Here is a 24,021-nt window from a genome sequence, read left to right as displayed (position 1 = left end):
GATGAATGGATGGATAGATGGATGGATGGATAGATTAGACAGATAGATGATAGATAAAAATACTCATTATTTGGATATTATATATGTGGGTTTATACATGTTTGTTTATTTACTTTTGTCACTATGTGGCATGTCTTTCGTTCTGCCAAACACCAAAATCATAAGATAGAGTAAGATGGTCATGACTTTAAGCTGTTAAGTTTTCAAGTAGTTTATTCCATGCAAGTGATAACTATGTAAGATCTCAGGCAAGGGTGATCTTGGGTTCCTAAGAAATCCATGGAAGATGATGCGGGTGCAAGGCAGTATTTCAGGCTATGATTCAAGTTAGATGGAGATTCGGAATAAAATGATTATACATTCACAAAATGGAAAGACTAAGTTCTACATTTTAAAATTAGTTTTGACGAATGCTGGCGTTTTGAGACTTCAACATAGCAAAGACATATATGTACTGTGAGAATTTATTTTATGTATTAGCTAGGAGGATAGTAGCCCAGAAGAAAGGAAGCAAGCATACAAGAAAGGAAGTGGAGGGGGCAGGAAAGGAGGAGGGAAGGAAAGTCAGATAGATGATTAGATTGAGAGGCAAGTAAGTATGTAAGTCAAGTGAACCAGTATCTAAATAATCAGTTTTCTACAGGCTGAAAGAGCTAGTTCTTGCATTTTTGTCTTCTAGCAGACATAACACACATTTTAAACCATCAAGATGCATAGGATGCCTTTCAAACTTTATAGAAAGTGTGGTGCCTCTTGAGAACTGCATGGATGCTTTCAGGTAAATGACTTCAGTGTATTTAGTTGTTTTCTGATATTAATGCTAAGTTATCTTACAGTACATCATAGAACATGGTTTGGAAACATCACCACTATGTTCAGGACTCTCCCAATTGCAGCACATGCTTGTTCTTTTCATTAGAATCCTACCCTTTCTTCCTCATACACTGTTATTAAGAGTTAGTTTCACATGGAGTGCTAGCTCATGAGTTCATTTGCCAGGATCCAAACCCTGCTTCTGCTTCTTAGTGGCAGTGAGACACTGACAAAGTCACTTAACCTCTCTTGGCATCTATTTTTTTTTATCTTAATGCACTAAAATTTACATTGATCATTAACGACACATGGTTATTATAAGGAATTAAAAAAAGTTCATGCACATGAAGCAATTAGAAGAGTACCAGACATGTCGTATGAACTCAAAACATATTCAGTACCATCAGACATAACTTCAGTGCTTCTTTGAAGAATTCTTAGAATCCTCAAGTCAGCTTCATTTCCCCCTCATATGTTTTACCAAAGCACATTCTGAAACATCTGTCATGGTGCAATAGCACTGTTTTATAATAGCCTGTCTCCTCAACCAAAGACTAAATCCTTGAAATGAAAACTAACGTAGTTACTGTTGTATTCTTGGTGGCTCACAAAATGTAGGACACAGATTCAGTGCTCACAAAACAGAATCCAAATGAACAAATAAATTAATCAGTACATCTGTCGACATATGTGAAGCCGATTAAGCAGGGATTTTTTTCATTTTTTCAACTAAAATTCCTCTCTCTGTCTCCTATACATATATATATATATATATATATATATATATATATATATATATATATATATATGTATGTATAATACACACACACACATACATACATACACACATAAAGGCAGAAAGTATTCATTGGAAAAATGTAGGAGCTGATATACAGTCATACAGAGTAGCATTAAAACAAACAAACAATCTTTGGCATCAAGCACTTGTTGTTTGACCTTGAAGAAATAACTAACAAACTAGAGTCTCTTTTGTCTACCTACATTGCACTGACATGAAAATTCATATAAAATATATAATGGACCTGGCACCTTGAAAACACCTAATAGCTAATAGCTATTGTGTTGGCATTGACAAAGGTTATAGGCTTGGCTATTCATAGAGCACATTACAGATTCTTAGGAATAAACAATCCTACCTAGACACAGCCACATTATTATTCTGTTTTTTAAACAAAAGTAGTGAAGTAATTTAGTGCCTTCCAGATAAGCTCAACTTTCATATATTGTTACCTGGGGCTAGGGAGAATATCAGTGGGAAAGCAACTGGTAGAAATAGATAGGGCTATTTGCTTTTTAAGTGTCTTTGGGCTTGTGAAATGATAGTTCTACAGGCAGATTTCCCAAAGCCCATGAGAGGATTACTGCTCTGCTGGAGCCTTTTACCTGTACACTAAAATAGTCAGAGTAGCTTCTTTATATAAGAAATCTTAAGTTTGTCCATTGACTCCAAGAGATCAATAAATCCAAGTTTCTGATTTTATTCTAAGTATTCATTTGCCACTAACATAAGATTAAATGAAAAAGTTTTACTTTCAAAGAACTCATCATCATAACAGAAGGTCCCATGTGAAGTGCCAATAAATCTATGTTAAGTGTTTATGTATATTATTTTATTTAATCCATGGAAAGACCTTATAACTAAGATTCTGTTATTATTAGCATCATTTTATAGAAGATGCCTCTGAACTTGGAATAGCAGATTAATATTTACAGCAAATAAGAGGTGGAAAAGAGATTTAAGCTCAGATATTTCTCACTCCAAGACCTTGATCTTTCCTTGAATTATACGGTCTTTCCAAAATATTAATTAATTGGCACATGTTACCAGGAAAGAGCTAGTCTATACATTGAGCTATGTGAGCCCATGGCCTTACTTTAATTGTAGACTGAATGGTCATGTGATCAGAGGATGGCAGAAACAAAAGTCCACAGGAAGACCTTTATCTCAGTGCAATATTGATGTTCAAAACTACAGTTTTGTGTTTGGGATATAGGTATCCTCCCCTCACCATTATCAATTCTTACCTGTGTAAGTTTAAAGTAATCACTGATCTCTGCGAACTTTTCTCCCCAGAAGTTGACCTTGTGATGAATGGATAAAGAAATTGTGGTTTATATACACAATGGAATACTACTTGGCAATGAGAAAGAATAAAATATGGCCTTTTGTAGCAACGTGGATGGGACTGGAGAGTGTGATGCTAAGTGAAATAAGTCATACAGAGAAAGACAGATACCATATGTTTTCACTCTTATGTGGATACTGAGAAACTTAACAGAAGACCATGGGGAAGGGGAAGAAAAAAAAAGTTAGAGAGGGAGAGAGCCAAACCAATAAGAGACTCTTAAAAACTGAGAATAAACTGAGGGTTGATGGGGGGTGTGAGGGAGGGGAGGGTGGGTGATGGGCATTGAGGAGGGCACATGTTGGGATGAACACTGGGTGTTGTATGGAAACCAATTTGACAATAAATTTTATATTAAAAAAAAGAAGTTGACCTTGTAACAGAGATGTGTGTTCAAGTATTCTACTTAAGAAGCAATTCTAGGAGATAGTATGGAAATAGGAAAGATATATGGGAAAAAAAGAAGGAAGTCAATACAGAGTACATTGAAAAAGACCTGATTGTGGGCAAAAACGCTTCAGTCCCACTTGAGCTCTCTAGGAGACTGAAAAGAACACATACCAGAGCTCTGCATCTTGGAAAAAAGTGAAGAAGTTGGAAAATTTATCTACCAACTCCTGTCCCTCTTTGGGGAAGGACTACACTATAGGCATTAACCCCTGCTGTTTCTGGTCTGTGCTGTGGAGGGACACCTGTTCCAATTACCAGAGAAAATAATTAGTTAAAACATCACAGGTTATAGAATAAGAGAAGCATTAATGTGTACAGAAATGATGAGAACTGAAGGCTTGTGGATGGGACACTGACAACATCTGCTATACTCACAGAGCCTCAAACCTCCTATGAAGAAAATAAGGATAATAACCCTTACTCTGTGCTACTTAGTTGTTACTAAAACATAAGTAAAATTAATATGAAAAAATGATTTGAAGAAAAATCTTACAGCAAATTCCATTTGTTATTCTTTTTGGTAAAATCATTAGTCCTGTTACAGCAAATCTTACCAAACTACCTTAAGTACTTCCCATACATGATGACAAAATCTAGCATATCTCATCCCATCTATCTTTGTTAAGCTAACAAGAGATACGTGACATTTTCCTTTATCATCTTGTCTTTCAAGCCATATACTTTTGGACTTTTCAGTTGAAGAGAAATTTTCGGGTTTTTTTAAAATTACCTTTTTCTTTTTCCTTAGGAGGTGGTTAGGAAATAATTTGAAAGGACATTCTCGGTAGAAAAATACCTCATTCATCTTTGTGCATCTTCAGTATTGACTACATATTGGAGGTGATTCATAAATATTTGACAGATAAATGAATGGAATTTATAAAGCCTTACATGGTAGTCTAAGGACCGTAGAAGTCTACTCCTCTATGGGAACCCTGGGTGGCTCAGTCAGTTAAACATCTAACTCTTGAATTCAGCTCAGGTCATGATGTCAGAGTTCATGAGATCAAGCCACTTCAGGCTCTGCACTGACTGTGTGGAATCTGCTTGGGATTCTCTGTCTCCCTCTCTCTGCCCCTCCCCAGCTTGTGTTCTCTTTATCTCAATCAAGATAATAAACACTGTTTTAAAAGTATATTCTTCTAAACTTACTATTTTAAAAAATTTTTAATTATCCATTTTCATTCCATTCTCTCATTTGGGGATTTTAAAAGAACATTAAAAAAATGTTTCTTCTCATACCTGGTTTATTTCTTCAAAAGAATAATCATGTTCCTTCCCTGGAACATAGGAAAGCTTGGCATCATTTGTTTATCTGATAGATACTATTGATTGACATCTGGTCATTTACTACTTAAAGTATTTAAAAGTGTATTTCCCCCCCTCTGTGGGATTCACAGAACTTCTGTGTACTTAGTGGATGCATATACTTCAGTAAGCCTACCATCGATATATGAGGAAAACATTAAATTTAAATGATATCACAGCATTTGGGGGATGCTATCTCTTTTTAAATGTATAAATTGGGGTATCCAACAACAAAAAAATTGTGTTGGCATGGGTGGGGGCAACAACAGCATTGCTGTTTTTAGGCAATTTAGAATTTCAGAAATGAGGAATTTAAAAAAAATCTACAGAGTAAACTCAAAAAGCCAGGCATAAAGTGCCTTGAAAAATATGCTGACCTGGTTGTGAGGCCTACAATTATTTTTTTTCACATGGGGATGACACAGCTAAAATTATACTAAAAATATATGTCCCAGGTAGTACCAGATCCCAGGCTAGCACTTCCACCATGAAACCTATAGACTTGGACAACAACATGGGGTGACATTTCTCAGGCTCAAGCAGGGCGACAATCTCTCTGAGAGAAGGAGAGCTCACAAGGTGAGTCCTGTTGTCCAGATATCTGTTTAGAGAAAACCTCTCATCAGACAAGGACAAAGTTTGAGCAGAGCAAAGCTGTCCACAGAACTGAGGAAGTAGACATCTCAGATAAGGGCAGCTGAATCTGAGAGGTGAAGCATCAGAGAAGGGTCTCAGAAGTCCATGTGAGATGTCCTGCATATTTGTGGCTGACAGCTGGGTTGTATGTACATGGGCAGAGTAGAACCACCTGAGGTTGATCAGAAAGTGGCTGCTATGCGGTTGAAAGCAGGAGAAGATAGGAGAGATGGTGCATAGAGAATGATGGGGTCTAAGGACTTAGGGTTCCAGCCCCTCCAGAGTGGAGAGATTTCCTTATTACCTTATTCTCAACCCTGCACCACTTAGGATATAATAAACGCTGTGCCTTAGGAGCAAAGAAAGGTGGTTCACTGAGGAGAGGATGAAAATGAAAGGCAGAATGCCTACTGTCCATACATAAGTTCAATGTGAAGTACCAAATAAAACATTGAAGAAAAAACAAAAAGGCAAAAAAAAAAAAAACAAAAAAACAAAAAACAAACCTAAGCTGAGCTTTTGGCAGAAGGATGGAAATGAGCTCAAAAATGTCCATATTATCCCGAAGTTAAAATGAACATATATATTGAATTCTGATAGATTGTATTGTGATGATGAAGATGGACGGGTTTTGTGTGATGTCCAAGTTTCTAGATTCAGTTACTAGGTGAATGATGACATTTATTTTAAATCTGGGAACCATGTAACATGCAGGTGGGGAAGAAAGATGCATTTCTTTTGGGTATGATAGGTTAAGTTGTCTTGCGGATATCCTAAAGGAGATGCATCTATGGTAGTAGATACAGAGCTCTGCATTTCAGAATGAGTTCATACTTACCTATAAATTAGAGTCATTAGCATAAAAATGAGAATTACAGCCATGAGGGTGGATGAGATCACTGAGCTGGAGGTGTTAGAGAAAAGAAAAAAAAATATCTGCGAATACATAAAAATATGAATATTTAAGAGACAGGCAGAGGAAGTGAAGTCAATGAAGAAAAAAGAAAGATAAAAGAGTGAATAAAGAAAAATGATGTCACATAAGCCAGAAGAATAGAGAATATTGAGGAGGCCAACATCAATAATGTCAAATGCAGCTGAAAAGCCTACTAAAAGAAGTCAATTTAGATCTGAAGCACATTTATTGGATTTGGCACTAAGGACCAGGACTGGCAAGGGACAAGAGAAAGAAATCGTGGCCTAAAAGCTGGAGCATTTATATCCAGATTCCAGGGACACAGAACACATCCCTTTACCCCCACGTACCTGAATACCCTCTACTTACAAAATAGGATGATACAAAATAGGTTGTAGGAAGATAAAATGCAATAATGAGTGTGGAACCAACTTCTTACTTCTGGCATTTCCACCCCCTCCAAATAAGCTACTTTATGTACTATTCTACTTTGTGAGGAAAGAATAATGTATCAAAAGTATTCTATCATATTTTCATCACCCAAGAGAGATTAAACTATGTCACTATAACACAATATCAAAAATCCTCATAGGTTAACATAACTAAATTGTATTTCTCATATCCATGCTATAAGACCCACACAAGTTGGTGGTGAGTTTGTGCCCATACATTCTCCCTATGTCGTTTTATGATACACTTTTATACACAAATGTTTTTGGGTTCCTTGTGGTATGGGACAAAAGAGCTGAAAAATCAAATACTGACAATTAAATGTTTTGTCCTGGAAGCGAAGGCCATTTCTTTTCAAATACTCCCTGACATAATTAGATACTTAACAACTCCCAACTTCAAAGGTTTAGAAATTTCCAATTTTCCTGTGTTCTCTCAGAGGAATAAGAATTAGAAATATTAGAATATATACAATTACAATACTCTAAAATTATATTAGGATACAAGTTATATAGAATGATACACTTAAAAAGAGACATACATACTCTTGACCTCATTCAATGCACAACTTTCTTTTGTCCCCAATTTTGTCACTTATGACATGTAACCATGTCCACAGACTTTTTAGAAAAGCATAGTCATTCACTTATATTAACCCATTATTTTATTTATTATATAGGAAGACATTATTGTTCTGTGGAAAGAGCAAGTATATTGGGTAAAATACACATGGATTTGAATTCTGGATATGTGTTGTAAATACAAGCAAAATACGCTCCAGTATTTATCATTTTTATTTAGAATATAACAGCAATATATAACTCACAGAGTAATTTCTTTTTTCTGAAAATGAAATCAGATACATAACATCACTGAGCAAAATACCTTAAACAGAATTAGTAAAGCATGTTATTCATTTTTTTAAATTGGCCAAAATTAATCTAGTCAGATCCATTCAGTTTAAAGATGATTTTGTATCTTTAGTCTCTACTTAGAGAATAGGTTCATTTTAGCTTCCCTGAATAATTGATTGAAAATGCCATTAAATAAACATACTTTGACTGTCAGAAGATATAGTTTTACTGTTCATCCATATTCCACCTTCCTCTAGCTCCTATGGATATACTGCCTAGGTAAGAAGGACAACTTGTTATCTCCAGGATATCAAGTTTCTGATTCAGAAAGACTTACACATGTTTTTTTCTACCTTAGTTCTCTGTGTCTTCTGACGTAGATTCAGATCTGAAGATTCACACTATGCAGGTCCACAATAGGGCCATCCCCTCCCTAATCTAAATCACTATGCACACCTTACTCATACTCTTCTACATGTAGGAAGGGATACAAAAGAAATATTTTGTCATTACGGCTCATGTGTTGCATTCATTTAATTGCTCTTTTCCCAGAACCCATAACTCAAAGTCAATACTTTAATCAAAATGTTAGGTCAGGCAACAAAATTGCCAATAATCAGGTTAATACCCAATCCCTTATTTTGTACCTCACTTGAATGAAACCATCAGAGACAACATCTATATTTCTGTTGTAAAAGGAAATATACTTTTTTGAGGGAAATTAATTATGTCATTTCTCATAGCTCCTTCTTATCTAATTTATTCCACTGCAGTAACTCAGGAGTGACTGTTAAGAAGGTGGCAAGCATCTTCTCATGACCAAAGAAGTGTTGTTGGCAAATGATGCTGTTTGTATCATTTACAGATGCTCTTGTTGGCTTTGACCAGTGGGAAGGAAATATGTTGAGACATCTGGTCATGGTTTGATTTATTTAATCCATGAATATATATCTCAACCTATCAGAGATGCTAAAAAAAAAAAATAAGTGTTGCTCCTGTTTCCAAAGCACTGAGCTGGAATCAAGAATCAAGGACTAGGCCATTTGCCACTGACTGTCAATGATATACATCAGTAATATTCATCCTCCCTGAAAGCAAAATCACTTCTTTGCATGTTCTTTGGAAAATGAAGAAATAAACTTATATTTTTACTAGAGGAAAATAGGGGAAGTGTAAAAATGTGCTAAGAATCTTTTTAAAAAATAATTTATTGAAGATAAGTCACAAGCTAAAAAAAAGCTATACAGCATCAAAATATGATTGGCTCTTAAACGTCAGAGCAAATCTATATTAATATTTTGTGCCAAATAGCAATTTCAATTTCAAAAGTGCAATCACAAATAGTAATAATTATGAACGCAAATAAAAATAATTTCATTGTTTCCAAATGCCTTTCTTACTTGTTTTTAAAAAGAAATAAAAAATAAACCCTTCTATTCCAGTGAAACTGGTTTTTCAATAAAATTAAAGCTGAAATGTTGATTAATAAGAAGTATTGACTAATCCCTCTAATCCTTAAGCAGATTACTTAAAAATAGATTGATTTCTGACGGCCACAGACAGCGCATCATGAAGATATTGGGGTTTTTATTTTTTTAATTGTTACTGTGCTTTTGAAAATAAACAAAATTCTAAAACCGAAACCAAAACAATGTCCATCAATATTTGCTTAAATTACAATTATTTTATCAAAGTATATATTTTGTCAAAGTATGTATTTTATCAAAGTATAAAGTCATATGTTACAATGATAGAAAATTGAATGTGGCTTCTCTAGGATTATTTCTAGTTATGCTAGTTATTATAGAGCTATATTAATCAGGTTTATCTAAGGAAACAAAAAAATAAGGTGGATATATGCACAGAAAGATGGTGAGGGGGGAGAGGGAGAGGGAAAGGGAGAGGAAGATGGACACAGGCGAAGGGAGAAAGAAGACATATTTTAAGGAATTGGCTCCCACATTTAAGGGAGCCTACAAGTCTGAAATTTGCAGAGCAGCTCTCCACGCTAGAGACCTAGAGAAGACTGATGTTGAAATCTCAAGTCCAAAGGCAGTGTGTAGACCGAATGCTTTCTTTCTCTGAGAATCTCAGCATTGGTCTCTGTTCTCAGTATTCCAGCATGCTCGTCATTCAGCAGTATAATGCCTAGATCAATCTCAATGGATGGAAGTCCATGCCATTGGCCCATATAGCCTCTATCCCAATACTTTGACTACCAAATTCATGAACTAAGATGCACCTCCTCAAAATGACCAACAATGGAGGCTAACTGAGGTCAGTTGGATTATTCACGCTATCTTCTTAATTTTTAGGGTCCTTCCTCTACTGGATACTCTCTGCTAGGAGTTTACATGCAACATAAAGATCATTCTCTGTCCAATTTTATATGCCCATTGCATACTTGCTCTCTAGATCTCCTTATCCATAATCATCCAATCATTTTATTTCTAGGCCTCTGACCAGTTAGGATAGCCATTTGCTACTACCTATGAGTCCATGTATATTCTTGTCTCTGACCATCACACTTTTCACACATATTAAATGACCATGTGCAACACCCAGAGATCTTCCCACTATTCTTCTTTTTTTTCCTTTTTTTCCCTCCCTGCTTCATGATCACATACTAGTGGGAATGTACTAAAGCCATCGATATTTATCTCACATGCACATACTCAGTCAACCTTTGTAAGTACTCATATCCTCTTTTATCATCACATTCATATCCTCTTTCATCAGCTGGTGATTAAAGACATTGGCCTTCAAGAGAGGGTCTTTGTGTGCCTACAGAATCCACTACAAAGAACGTCTGTCATATTTTTGACCACCAGGTCAAAGAATATGGCATCAATACCAAAGATTACGTAGTTGAAAAAACTCATATAGGAATTTATATTTTCACTTGATCTTGATAAATTAATAGGGGGTAATTGAAGAAGAGATGAAAGGATATAGAGCCAAAGTTATCAGCATTTGAAATGCATGGAGGCATTAAGGGGTGCTGCATATTTCAATAATAGTAAAACTCCCACGCCCTGCCACATGTCTAGACAATGTTATGTTCCCATACCCTTCCACATGTCTAGATATTTTTTAACTTATTCATTGAGGGACCTCTCATTTGTTTCAAACAGATTAGCTCAAATATCTCTTCATACTTAATTTATTCTCTGAACATGCATTCTAATCTATTTTTACAGCTTTATTTATATATAATAGATTTACAAAACTGCACATATTTAATGTCTACAGTTGGATGAGTTTGGACATATTACATATATCTAGACAAGGTTATGCTCCCATGCCCTTCCACATGTCTAACTTAACATGAGATCTATCCTTCAACAAGTTTTTAAGTGCATGATACCATGTTGTTAATTAGAGGCACTATATTTAACAGAAGATCTCTAGCATTTATTCATCTTGTTCTAGTCTAATTTGAATGCACATTTGTTGTTGTTGTTGTTTTTCTAATACTTGCTTCAGCATTCCTCTGTTAAGTCTTAATGTTCAGTTATCTGTCAATTCCTGCAGCGATACTATAACTCCATTGAGAATGGAGACTTTTCTTATTCATCTGTGTCTTCTCACTATATGGCACAGTAACATCCCTATAGCAGGCATGTCATGACATTTTTGATGATTGAATAAATGCATGCAGTTTTTTTGGCAAGAATATAGACACTAGATGAGTGAATTGAAATACGGTAGGATATAAATCTTACCTTCTGTTATCTAGCTTTGGGACTAAACAATGATGACAATGAGAAGTATTTAGAAATTTTAAAGGAGGGAGAACAAATGCTGGATTAGAACAAGAAAGATAATTAATCTGTTTTGAAACTTGTGATAGATACACAATTGATGGCTTTGACCTATATCTAGATATTACTTCCAATTCTCATCAGAAAAAAATGAATTTCAAAACATCACATATTGAAATATTTGTATGCTACAAAACCACAGTACTTTAAATTTTATCAAAAGCAAAATTATATAAAAATGTAAATGGTATATATTGTTTACCCTCTCTTGCATAATTCTCATTTTTAAATATTTTCACATATTTTCATTTATTTCACCTTTATCAACATCATGTGAGATATTCACAGTGACTTGTATTTTATACATGAAATTACTACAGACTTCACTGAAACACAAAACTTTCTGAAGAAAGCACAGCAAACCAATTGTATGCTGTGTTTAGGGTAACATGTGAGACCATAACACTTCCTAAATCAGAGCTTTCTCTATCTTGCAACTAATTGCGACAATGGGATTATTTTCCACAGTACCTGCATCTACGCTAATCATTTAGTGTGTACGTGTGATTTAGGGCTCTGCAACTATACAATGCAACATTAGCATAATTTGAGAGCTTGTTAGAATCACATTATATAAGTATATCAAATCAATAGGCTATCTACCTTAAACATACACAATGGTATGTGTCAATTATTACCCAATAAAGCTAGAGAAAAAAAAAAAAGAAATGTAGAATGTCAGGTTCTACTCCAGAGCTACTGAATCAAAACCTGAACTTTAGAAAGGTGCCCAGGCAATCCACAGGCACATTAAATTTGAGAAGCACTATTCTTGAATACCTAGGTCTAGGTCTTCTTGGTGCCATCAATTAGCTTTGTAAACTTAGCAAGTTTCTTTCCCATGCAATTTCTCATTTTCCTTATCTCTTAAATAAAATAGTGACCCTATCAAACAAACAAACAAATAAAAAATGATAAACAGATCGTTCTAACTCCAGATTGGTTAAATCAGAATATCTATAGATGGGAATGGGCATTGGTATTTTTTACAAAACGGTACCAGGTAAACTTAAGATTCAGCCAGGATGAGATCCACTGGCCTATATAATCTTGAAGGCTTTTTCCAAGTCTTGTAACTTTTACTGTGAATTGTTAAATTCAGCAGTTGTCTGTCATCCATGAGGACTGGCATACTTTGTGACACGAGCTGTGTTTGTAAAGGCCACGTCCTAGAATTTAACAAAGTTGCTGCTGGCACTAATTACTTTTTTATTATGTGCATTTATTTTTGAGAGAGAGAGAGAGCACAAGGTTGCGGGGGGGAGACAGAGGAAAAAGGGAGACACAGAATCAGAAGCAGGTTCCAGGCTCTGAGCTGTCAGCATGGGGCTTGAACCCATGGATGGGGAGACCATGACCTGAGCTGAAGTCAGACGCTTAACTTCCTGAGCCTCCCAGGTGCCCCATTAATTACTTTTAACAACAACAGCAAAACAGTATTTGTAAACTAAAGATATAATATAAAAATCATATACAAATATGTAAAAGAGTATTATTTTTTAATAAGAAAAATTGGAAGATAAAGATGAAAAACAGAAGAGATAAAGAGAAGACAAAGGGTATAATGTAGATTCTCTATACTGTCTGAACCTGGTCTTACTAAGCCATTCTAAAAGCTCTTATTTTCAGCATGAATTGTTTTTGATTATTCATGTATTTCAGGGTTCACATGTGGGAAACTCAGAATATCCATTCCATGTGTTTAACTTTCATCCCTGGTAGCTTTTATAACAATATTCACACTTGGAACATATCTTTCCTTCCTGAGGCTTCTCACATTGACTGTAGCTATTCGCTGTTCACACCTAGACTGCTAGTTGATTAGTGTGATTACATTTTACTCTTCTTATTTCTAACAGTTATTCCTCTTATGTTGTCTATTCATCTTAATTGTTGTAGACTTTTGTTTAAATCTACAGGGTATGTGATTACTCCTCAAATATGTTATAGCATGATGCCAGTTTTTATAGTTTTCAAATATTTAAATCTCCTAAAAATCAAGTTTCTTAAATGATTTAACAATATTTGATCAATTAGATTAAAAAATCAAATGTGCATACAATCCTTATAAACAATTAGGTACTCTGCAATTTTGTAAAATTACATATCATGGGACTCTTTTTGTTTTAATTAAACAATGTTGCAAAAGTTTTTGATAAGCAGTCATTGTCTATCCATTGCCTCTCATTGTCTAGAAATTGTCATGAATTAATGTGAGATTTTCCATATCATCACTGTGTGTCCATGAATTCTTTAGAGGCATAATCATGTGATAACCATGCCCAGATGAGTTAAACCTTGGGAAAATACATGTAAGCAGGATTTAGACAGAATTAAGGACAAAGGGAGATGAAAACATGAGGATATGAGAGTCTAAATAGAAGGGGATAGACTGACAATAAAGTGAGAGAAAAGGATGACATCGTCTACAGCGTTATGATTGATATTAAATCCATGCAACCAAAAATTATTAAACATTCACTATGTTCCAGGCATATACAGCAACAAGAGAGACAGAGAAGATAATATGGACACTGTCCTCAAAATGTTCATGATCCAGTGTGAAACAAAATATTTTTAAGCAAATCAGGATGTGCTAGGTTTGTTATAAAATTTGGAAGCAAACAACTGAACACAGAGTTGGGGAGATTGGTTGTGACTGAAGAATCTAATATTTCTCAAACAAGTTGATCACTGCCATGGGTTTTCATGTATGAGTAGGCTTTCCATAGATGTGAAAGTCCAGGGACTCAGTTTCAGGCAAAAGAAATTATATACCCAGTGGCATAGGGACATAAAACTGCTTAGAATTTAGCAGCCATATTCAGTATTGTTCTCAACATATGTGAAATGGCAAGAAACTAGAGAAAGCAGATTTTTGTCAGAATGCGAAGTATTCTATAATTTATCCTAGAAGCAATTAGAGAGCCATCTGTGGATAAAAGGGAAAAGGCTTTCCAGTAGTCTGTATTTGGGAAGGTGAGTCTGGCCACACTGTGAAGGAGTGAAGGAGACGGTGGTAATAAGTGAAGGTAGGAAAGGGAAGAGATACCTGAGAAATTTATCCCAGGCATAAGCCATAAAGGTGTTTATATAGGTCAGATGACCTCTTGCTTTTACTGTGGAAACAATTCTGATTTAAGATAGAAGTAGTTGATTAATGACCTGTATTATGTTTTTCAGCCCTAGAATTATAAGAATTATAAGATTTTATAATCCTCTAAAATGCAGTAGAGTATGCATAGGTTTGAAATCAGAGCTCTGGATTAAAATCCCACCTATGCCAGTGTTTAATATGCAAATTAAGTACATTCTTTAACCACTTGGACCAGAGCCTCATTTAATGCTTTAAAATGAGCATAAGCAGGAATCTTGCTGGAAGGACTAGGCCTTGTCCAGCATCTGGGACATGGAAAATGCTTAGTGACGTGACTCTACAGTCACTTAAAAAGAGAGCTAAACTAGCCTTCTGGCTCTCATTTTATTTCATTATGCTTTAAGAAGTCAGCACCTATCTTGGAACTTTATTGCAAAGCCATGTGTCTATCCTCATTTTGAATAAACACCTCTCTTACCCATCACACTCTCATCACCTGTGACCAGGTGCATATTTGGACCCTCTCCATTATTTAGCAGTGAACTCTCAGAAATATTCCCAGGTCCATCTGGCAGTAATCCTAGGAAATGACAGATACTTAGATCAAATTATACAAGATTGAAAATGCCATTTGTTCAGCTATTAAAGCAATGAAAGGACACTTTTGTCAAGAAAAAGCAATATTCAGTAAGGCAAAAATCTGTATAAGATAAATATCTTTATTCTTTGTCCTAGGAGCATAAAAATAATAGCTTTATGCCATCAATATTTGAAGACATTTTGAAATGTGTTTAAATCAGAAAAACAAGGAACATCAGAAATAGTACTTTCTTCTCCAATTTATACTTCTAATTCAACTTATTTAAAATCTTTATTTTCTAACAGCTGTTGAAACAAAAAAAAACATAGGGCTTGTTGTGACTTAAGAATATTTAAGTGACATATTCCTAATTTCCCTGCAGTCCCAAAATTAACAGAGTGTTCAGTAAGATAATATGCTAAATTTAAGAAGAAATTGTTCTAAATTTTTGTTACAAGCTGAGCCTAAATCTGTTTTAGATAGTCATCTATTATTTAAACCTCCCCATGGCCAAAGAGGGAGGGAAAAAAAACACCAAAAAACAATAACTCTCCATTGTTTCACCTTGTCTAAAATTACAGCTCAGAGAGCAAGTACCATTTATTTAAGGCCTGTTTCAGAGAATGATATAGTGCATATTATTAAAAATAGTGTGTTTTCATGAAAATTCTTGGAGTTTCTTCCTCAGGGAGGACATAGAGTGGATTAGGCTTTGATTTCTGTCTGACTTCTGCTTTTTGATTCTCCCAGTTTTCTTGATATTTAGGTGGCTGGAAATGATTTACAAAAGATGAGAACGAGATTATAATTCTTATTCATTATTCTAGAGCCACTTCTCACATTAGTATTCAGTAAGAACTGGAGAGAGGTAGGCTGGAGGACAATCACAGAGGTAGGATACATGTTTAGAACCCTTCCTTCCTTTGGACCGAGGTCTATTTCCGTGAGTCTTAGCTCTCTCCCCTCCTATGGGAAGGAATGCTAAGAAGAACCAACTGTACAGGAGATTCTAATGTAGCAGACTGAGCTGAGTCTACCCTGGACTCAAGCTGGGGCCATGCTCACTTCAATTACGCCATCTGTCATTTCCTATTGAAACCATGTCCTTGTGCTCTGTCTCCTTCTATAAAGGTTATGAACTGTGCTTACCAGCTCTGCATCTGCTGGGTATAGGACCAGGTCAGGCATGAGGTGGGTATTTGGTAAATATTTACCGAGCATCTAAATAGATGCATGCATCCATCCATGCCTGGATAGGCCATGAATGGTGCCATTGAGAAGATAACAAAGCATATATTACTAAGAATTGGTCATGGTAAAATTATGTTGGTCCTTGAACGCAAATAGGTGTTCCAGGCAAGAAACCACCTTGCAACAATAGCAGTTTTCTATCATTTCCTCTTGCATTTTTATCATTAGTAATAATAATAATGATGATGATGATGATAATGATAATAAATTATCCCTAGAACCTAAAGATAGCAGATATCAGAGAGTATATAACGAGGACAGAAAATGCCCTCACAACCCCATCCTATTTGAAATATTTCTACAGAAACAGTACTAAGAATGTAGAAATATATGTGTTTCCTTTTAATGCTGAAATTCCTTCTTTTGCCACAGGTGCTGAGGTTTTGGTCTCTGGAATACCTTTTTGTCAATGGCAACTGTTATCAGCAATCAATAAACGTGAAAGAATACTCAGAAGCATTGGAGGATAAAATTGCAAAGTCAATGTCAAAACACACAACTAGAAAAATTATTATCTCATTACTGGTCTGGTCATTTTTGTAAACATTTAAAATATATATTTGCATTTTTTTCCAGGGGCAGAAAATAAAATTATGCTACAATGGAAATCACTGTAATATGATAGCCCTCTTCTATTTTCCTTGTAGCTTTTCTTAAACTGTTGAAATGCAAGGCTATTGCCATATCTTTAAGGTAGCAGAAGGCTTGTAGGGCTTGTATCCCTAACACCAGACACCTCAGGGACTGGTGCAGGCTGCTGTATCTGAAGTGGGCCTATTTATCTGGAAGTAGGAGTAGTAGCAATAGTAGGGGAAGGGGTCGACAGCAAGAGCAAAGTCCTTGTATCTCAATTAATGAGGACTAGAAGTTTTTAGTTAGTGTTTAAAGTGGTGGTGCTCTCCAAAGACAATTATATGCTAAAGTCAAAGGACTCAGATGTGATTCTTTTCACTACTGTCTCTTGATATCATTATTTCCTTAAACCTTGCTCTATGCCTCTATTGTACTGATTGATAATACAGTGTTCTATACAATGTGTCTATAAGAAACAGGTGAAAGAATGTATTTCATAGCATCAATGTTTAGTGGGGTGGAAATTTCATTCTACATGTGCCATTCCTTTGTATCTGCTATTCTACACTCTTGTTGATGATACTTAAAAAAATTAACACCTATTTGGTTAAAAAGTAGTCATCAGGGTGCCTGAGTGGCTCAGTTGGTGAAGCGTCTAACTTTTTATTTTGGCTCAGGTCATGATCTCACAGTTCATGGGATTGAACCCTGCCTCGGGTTCTGTGCTGACAATGTGCAGCCTGCTTGGGATTCTCTCTCTTCTCACTCTCTCCACCCCTCTTCTGCTCTCTCCTTCTCTCTCTCTCTCAAAATAAATAAATGAACACTAAAAAATAAAAGTAGGAATAAAATTTTTATAACATAAAACCATAGTCTAATAATTCACTTCTTCCATCCTTATTCTGCTACCAGAAGCAAGCAACTCTCCAACACTTTTTTTTTTACTTCAGTTAGTTTTTTATATGGAATTTACCTTCATACATTTAAAAAATATGCACATCCTGTTACCTTCTGACTAATCACATTTATTTTATTTTGGAAGGAGACTGAGCTGTTTCCAGTCCTGTCCTTTCTACCTCCTACTGAATAAATTATGTCTTGATTTTCAGATAAATATTTTGTTGTTGTTGCTGTAGTTGCTGTACCTATATAGTGTTCTTTATTGAGCCAAGAAATGTACTATGACTTAATTCTCTGTGTATTTTTGTTTTCCTTATATAACAATTGTCTTCTTTTTCTCTTTTCTCAATTTTCTTTGAAAATCTAAGCGTTTCCATACTTTCCATGGCTCTTTAAAAACATCTTTTGATATGACTCGTTAGATGGTCAAAAAGTTAGATAATTTATTAGTTTTTTTCTTTTCTTCTTTGGCCTCCAGATATCCATCTACACACACACACACACACACACACACACACACACACACAGAGTCTCCTGCTCCAGGCTACGCTACTTGCTTCCCAGGCCTGGCCATGCATCTTAGAATTCTCACTTCTGTTCAGACAATAGTTTTCTCATCAGACATTCCCCCTTTTATTATTTTTTGTCAGAATATTTCTTAATTTTGGAAGATGAGACTCCTCAATAAGTTCTAGAAAATTGTACATGACATGTAAAAGAAATGTGTGGTGAAGAGTTAAAATGAAGTCCAGTGAGAAGCCGGACCTCTAAGAGGATGCACACAAAAAAAGCATAAATGATGAGGTTCCACAGCTGAGAGCTTCGTAAACTTGAAGAATGCAAAGGGCCTCTCTGAGTACAAATCTCTCATTGGATAACAAGGGGAGAATGATCAAAAGGGAGTTAGCAGCAAAACCATAACTAGAGTTCCCATCTCCTGATTAACCATCCAGGTCTTTCCTCCACACTATTCATCTGTCAAGTGTGTGTGCTTGGTAACTTCTGTGTGTTTCTTTCAATATTCAATTTTTGAAATAATTCTGTGATGTTTGCCTTACAGTGACTATGACTATTTGCAAGTAAAGAAACAGGGAAAAGAGTTATAGAAATTGATCATACTGTACAGCTAGTAAGTGGCTGATTGAGACTTCCAAACACACACACACACACACACACACACACACACACACACACACACATCTACATTTAAATATTCACTGATTTTAAAAGTCTATTTCTATTCATGAGCTTAAAAAATAAAAATTAAGCAACCAAAGCCACCTTTGTTAATGTTTCATGAGCTTTCCTTTGTTCAAAATTGGTAATAGTAGCAGCAATATGCTATGTTATTACTGCTGAGCCCCAAAAGCTCAGCTTTCTCTAAAGGTCAGCTAGAAATTTTTAAAAGGGCAAATCTGATTCTACACATGCATTGCCTGTGCGGGAGGATGTCAGCGATGGCTTTCTGAATTGCTTCTCTCCTTAAATGAACCAGTGTTCGAGGTACTTCAAATTTCTAATCTGCCTGTCTTTCTCTTTTTTTTTAAAACCACATTGAGTTCAATAAAATTTATTTTACAATTTAAGGTGAATAGCATTGTCCCCATAAAGCTGAAACATTAGCATAATAGTTATTAGAATTTCCTGAGCAATGTTGATACAGTATAAACATTACCCACTGAAATAAAACTACATTAATGAGGAGAAACTATGCCCACTTTCATTTGTTTAACAACTATGTACTGAATGTTCCTGTGCCTACTGCCCTGTTCCCCATCCACAGATAAGCAAGCTATCCCCTGTCCTCAAAGGAGGAAATTGCCTACTTACAAAATGAATGTATAAGCTGATAAATTAAATGCATTGTGAGAATTATGATCCTTGCTTTCTAAAGTACTGTGTGATGTGGAACATTCTCCATACGAACAACTAGGAAATAAAAATAGTAACAAGAAATCTGCAGTTGAGTTTGATTAACAAATTCAAGTATCATGACTTAAATGCATTTGTTTGGAGTATTTCTCTTGGATTTCCAGGAAGCTTTTGAAAGACTGTATCTGGATTAAAAAGTTTGGAATAAGAGACTTACTTTTTACTGTGTATAACTGTATGCTAATTGTTAAAATGCACTATTTGTCCAAGATGAAAGATGGACGTTTAGGTTAGTGTTTGGGACCCAAAAAGTCTTTGTAGGATATATGCCAATTTACTTTAGCTATCATATATAAAGAAGAGTGGCAAGATAATAAAATACAAGAAGGGGTTTCATGATAAAAATAAAGATATGAAATACATGTCAGAAGTGGGAAATAATATTCTATTACCAGGAATGAGGCAAGTCCTTATTAGAACAAGGCAGGAATGGGAAGCAGAGCAGACTGGGAAGCCTTTCAGTATTCTGTTAAGACCTTGCAATTTGTGAGGAAAATAGGAGGAAAAAAATACATGCTGAGGGATGGGTACTACCCACCAAAAGAGAATTTCTTTGACTAAAAAGACTAATGAGTTTTTCAGGAACTTTACTTTGTAAAAAGTTCTATATGTGGCAATGTCTTTTCAGGATTAAAAGAAAATATTATTGGGTTTGTTAGTAGAAGCAGAATAATATGACTTCATTCTTAGCAATATGGCAGATGAGATTACTGAAAACTCAGCATTACAGAATCTTTAAAATATTGGATAAACATAGCAAAACTGTACTGTTGAACTTACAAGAAATTAAGAGGAATTCCCAAGGGCCAAACTTTCAGCAGAAGCTGAAAATCAGAGTGGCACACTGGCATTGACACTCTACCCTGGGGTCATTAGTCAATTCTGATCCAATGAGCCTCAAGGGAGAAATGGAAAATACCATGGATCAGACAAGGTCAAGTGTTAACGACGAGACACTTAAAGGAATAAAACTTCAGTGAAAGCTAAACAAAAATATATAAGTGTGTGTGTGTGTGTGTGTGTGCGCACACACATGTGTGCGTCTGCTTATTTGACTCAGAATTCACGGAATAAAACAACAGAACTCTTCCCTGGGAATGCTGTAACTCCAGCCTTTCCCTCACCACCTACCTATGGGGAGAGCATTGATAACGCATGTCACTGAGTATCTGGGAAATAGTACCAGCTTATCACTGGCCCCCCTGGCATAATCATGAACATCTTAAATAAACCATATGTTCATGAAAACCACCTTGCCTTATTTCATCAACACATGGAAGAAAAACTCAGAAGGAGGCTAGAAAGAGAATGAACACACACTTGCTGAGTCTGAGTGGCCACTGAAACCTGGGGATTGAGTGAGTTGCCTCAGCTTTGTCCCTACCAATTGGGTCAATTAGCATAGTGTACATGCCTCTCAAATGCATTTTAAAATACTGCCTATGTGATACTAAGATAAGAATGAGAGCCCCCAGTGAATTTGAAACCAACTGTATTTCTATTGCCCAGTTCAAATAAAATTTCCTTCTTTGAATCTATGTTTTCAAATTTTCTGCCACCCTGTTAACCCATGTCTGCAATAAATTCATATTACCGAGACTTTAAGTAGAGGTATAAATGGCCTCAGTGATTTTGGATTTCTCATATATCTGTATATGGCACACGATGATTATGGGGGGACAAAGAGAGGGCACAGCTGATCTGTATTTGAAATAGGGAAACAGCATACATAACATTTGGGATAGTGAACACACAGATTTCATTTCCAGATAAAAGATAGGTTATTCCTCTCTCTGCACTCTCCTTTTTGCCTTTATTTATTTATTTATTTATTATTTATTTATTTATTTATTTATTTAGGACTTGGTGTTTATAAACGCTGAGGCTTATGTGATATGACTTTGTATTCTCCCTCTTCATCACCATTGATTTCCCTGCTTTTTCATTAAAAGGTTTTGAACTTAGTGTTAAGTCACAACTGTTTCATTCAGACAATCCCCTACCACAGTCGGCAATGCACTTTTCTTAAATAACAAAAGTTAAAAGCTCCTAAAGACCTGAGGACACCTTATTTAATCAGAGTGGACAAAATGTAGGGACCAAAAATTTCCTGGTTTACTGCTTTACAAGTTAGCATGTTTTTTACTCCCAATCATATGTGTCTTCTGCAATAAGGGAAACAGGATACAAAATGGTATCTTTTACAAATGTTATGTGCCTGATAGTACATGTAAATTTCACTTACCAAATAATTCAACTATATTCTTTTACACATAATCTAAGCCTCACAAATACACAATATTTTGGTCAGGCTCCTATTGAGAAATTCAGATTCGGGGGCACTTGGGTGGCTCTGTAGGTTAAGTGTCCATCTTCAGCTAAGGTCATGATCTCCAGTATGTAATTTCTAGCCCCATGTCCGGCTTTTTGCTGACAGCTCAGAGCCTAGAGCCTGCTTCAGATTGTGTCTTCCTCTCTTTCTGTCCCTCCCCCATTTGTGCTCTGTCTCTCTCTCTCAAAAATAAATAAACAGAAATTTTTTTTAAAGAAATTCAGATTTCAACCATATATTTGATATTTCCTGATATTTTATTCTGATATATATCCAAGAAATGAAAGCAAGTTGTCCAAAAGATATTTTCACACCCATGCCCATTGCAATATTTTTCACAACAGCTAAGAGAAAGAAGGAAGCAACCTAAGTGCCCATTAAAGCATGACTGGATAAATAAAATATGGTATATACATACAATGGAATATTAATCACTCTTTAAAAAGGACATTCTGTGACATGCCAAAACATGGATGATCTTTGAGGGCATTATGCTGAGTACAATAAGCCAGGTCACAAAGAGATGAATACTGTATGATTCCACTTATATGAAGTATCTACAGTAGTCAAAGTCATAGAAACTGATATTTTAAGTCAAGAATATCATAGCTTCTGAGGAGTTACATGTCAGTTTCCTGGTATCATTTTCCTTATTTGGCATTTTCAGATTAGGAAAAGTAAGAACTAACATTTAATCAACATCTACTAAATGTCACATACTGTAGTGGGCAATGCTCCCCCCCCCCAATGTTTATTGCTTTTCCCATCCAAGTCATTTCTCACTACTCCTTTTTACAGTTGAAGATATGGAAAATTATCTAAAATTGATATGCTCTAGTATCACATGGCAGGGCAGTGGTTAAATAAATGATGGAATCAATTAGTTACATAATCAAGATCTCAAGTCTAACTCTCCCAAGTAGAAATGTGTTAATGAGAAGAATAAGACCAAAATAAGCAGAAATTGGTTCCCAGAAGCCAACCAAACTCCACACTAACTGATCAGAGCTGATCCACATAGAACAGTGTGGAGAACAGAGAGTAGAACTTGAATATCTGCAGGATAAGAAACTATCCTTCTCCCCACCTCCCCTTGAAAAAAAGAAGATATGCATTTACACGTCAACGTAGTACAACTCAAATCCAATCTTCAGACGAATCAGAGAGGTAGAAGTCAGCACCATGCAAAAAGCTACAAACTAAAGAGAGACAGCCCTACCTATGTACACTCCTGAGTCATGGAACAGATCTGTAAGAAATTTCTGAAATCTGGGTTCTGGATCCAGTCCCATTTAAGTAGGGTGAGTATATAGTGTATCCTTTAAAGTGGGCACTTCTGAGAGTTAAAGACTATCCTATTAATAATTAAACTTGGAGCAGAGGCATAAGCCAGAACTGTTCCAGCAGAGTCCAATGTGTGTTGACCATGCATATATAACACCGGGCCACTCTCAAGAGGGCTTCAGAATTTGTTCTGAGGTCAGTTAGTACCCATCCTATTTGCCAGTTTCTCAGGGTCATTTTTACTCCTAAAATAGTGCCCTAGACAAATTTACAAAGTTTGTTTACCCAAAGGCCAACATTTCCACATGCTCTAAATTATTTTCTATCAAAAGGAAAATAGGATTTCTTGCAAGATAACTAGGATGAGAAAGCAAGCCCCCTCCACCACTGGGGGAGAATGAGAAGTTTCAGAAAGAGAATATTTTATCTCAAGCGTAAAGTCAACAAATTAGTTCTGAAGGCATAAGAAAAATCCACGCAGAGCTTCCAAAATCTCAGACAGATCCTCACAATGCATAGGACACTTCAACAGAAAGGATGAAAACACAGCCTCAAGATTCCCAGTTGTGTTTTTCCCTCTCACAAATTAACGCTTCATAATATTAACTCCTGATGATTCTGCTGAGGAAATCTGGTAAGTGCCTCTTTGAGGCTGTCAAATGAAAATGGTATTG

Source organism: Acinonyx jubatus, chromosome E2 (assembly GCF_027475565.1).
Source record: "Acinonyx jubatus isolate Ajub_Pintada_27869175 chromosome E2, VMU_Ajub_asm_v1.0, whole genome shotgun sequence".
Lineage (NCBI taxonomy): Eukaryota > Metazoa > Chordata > Mammalia > Carnivora > Felidae > Acinonyx > Acinonyx jubatus.
This window is presented reverse-complemented; position numbering follows the sequence as displayed.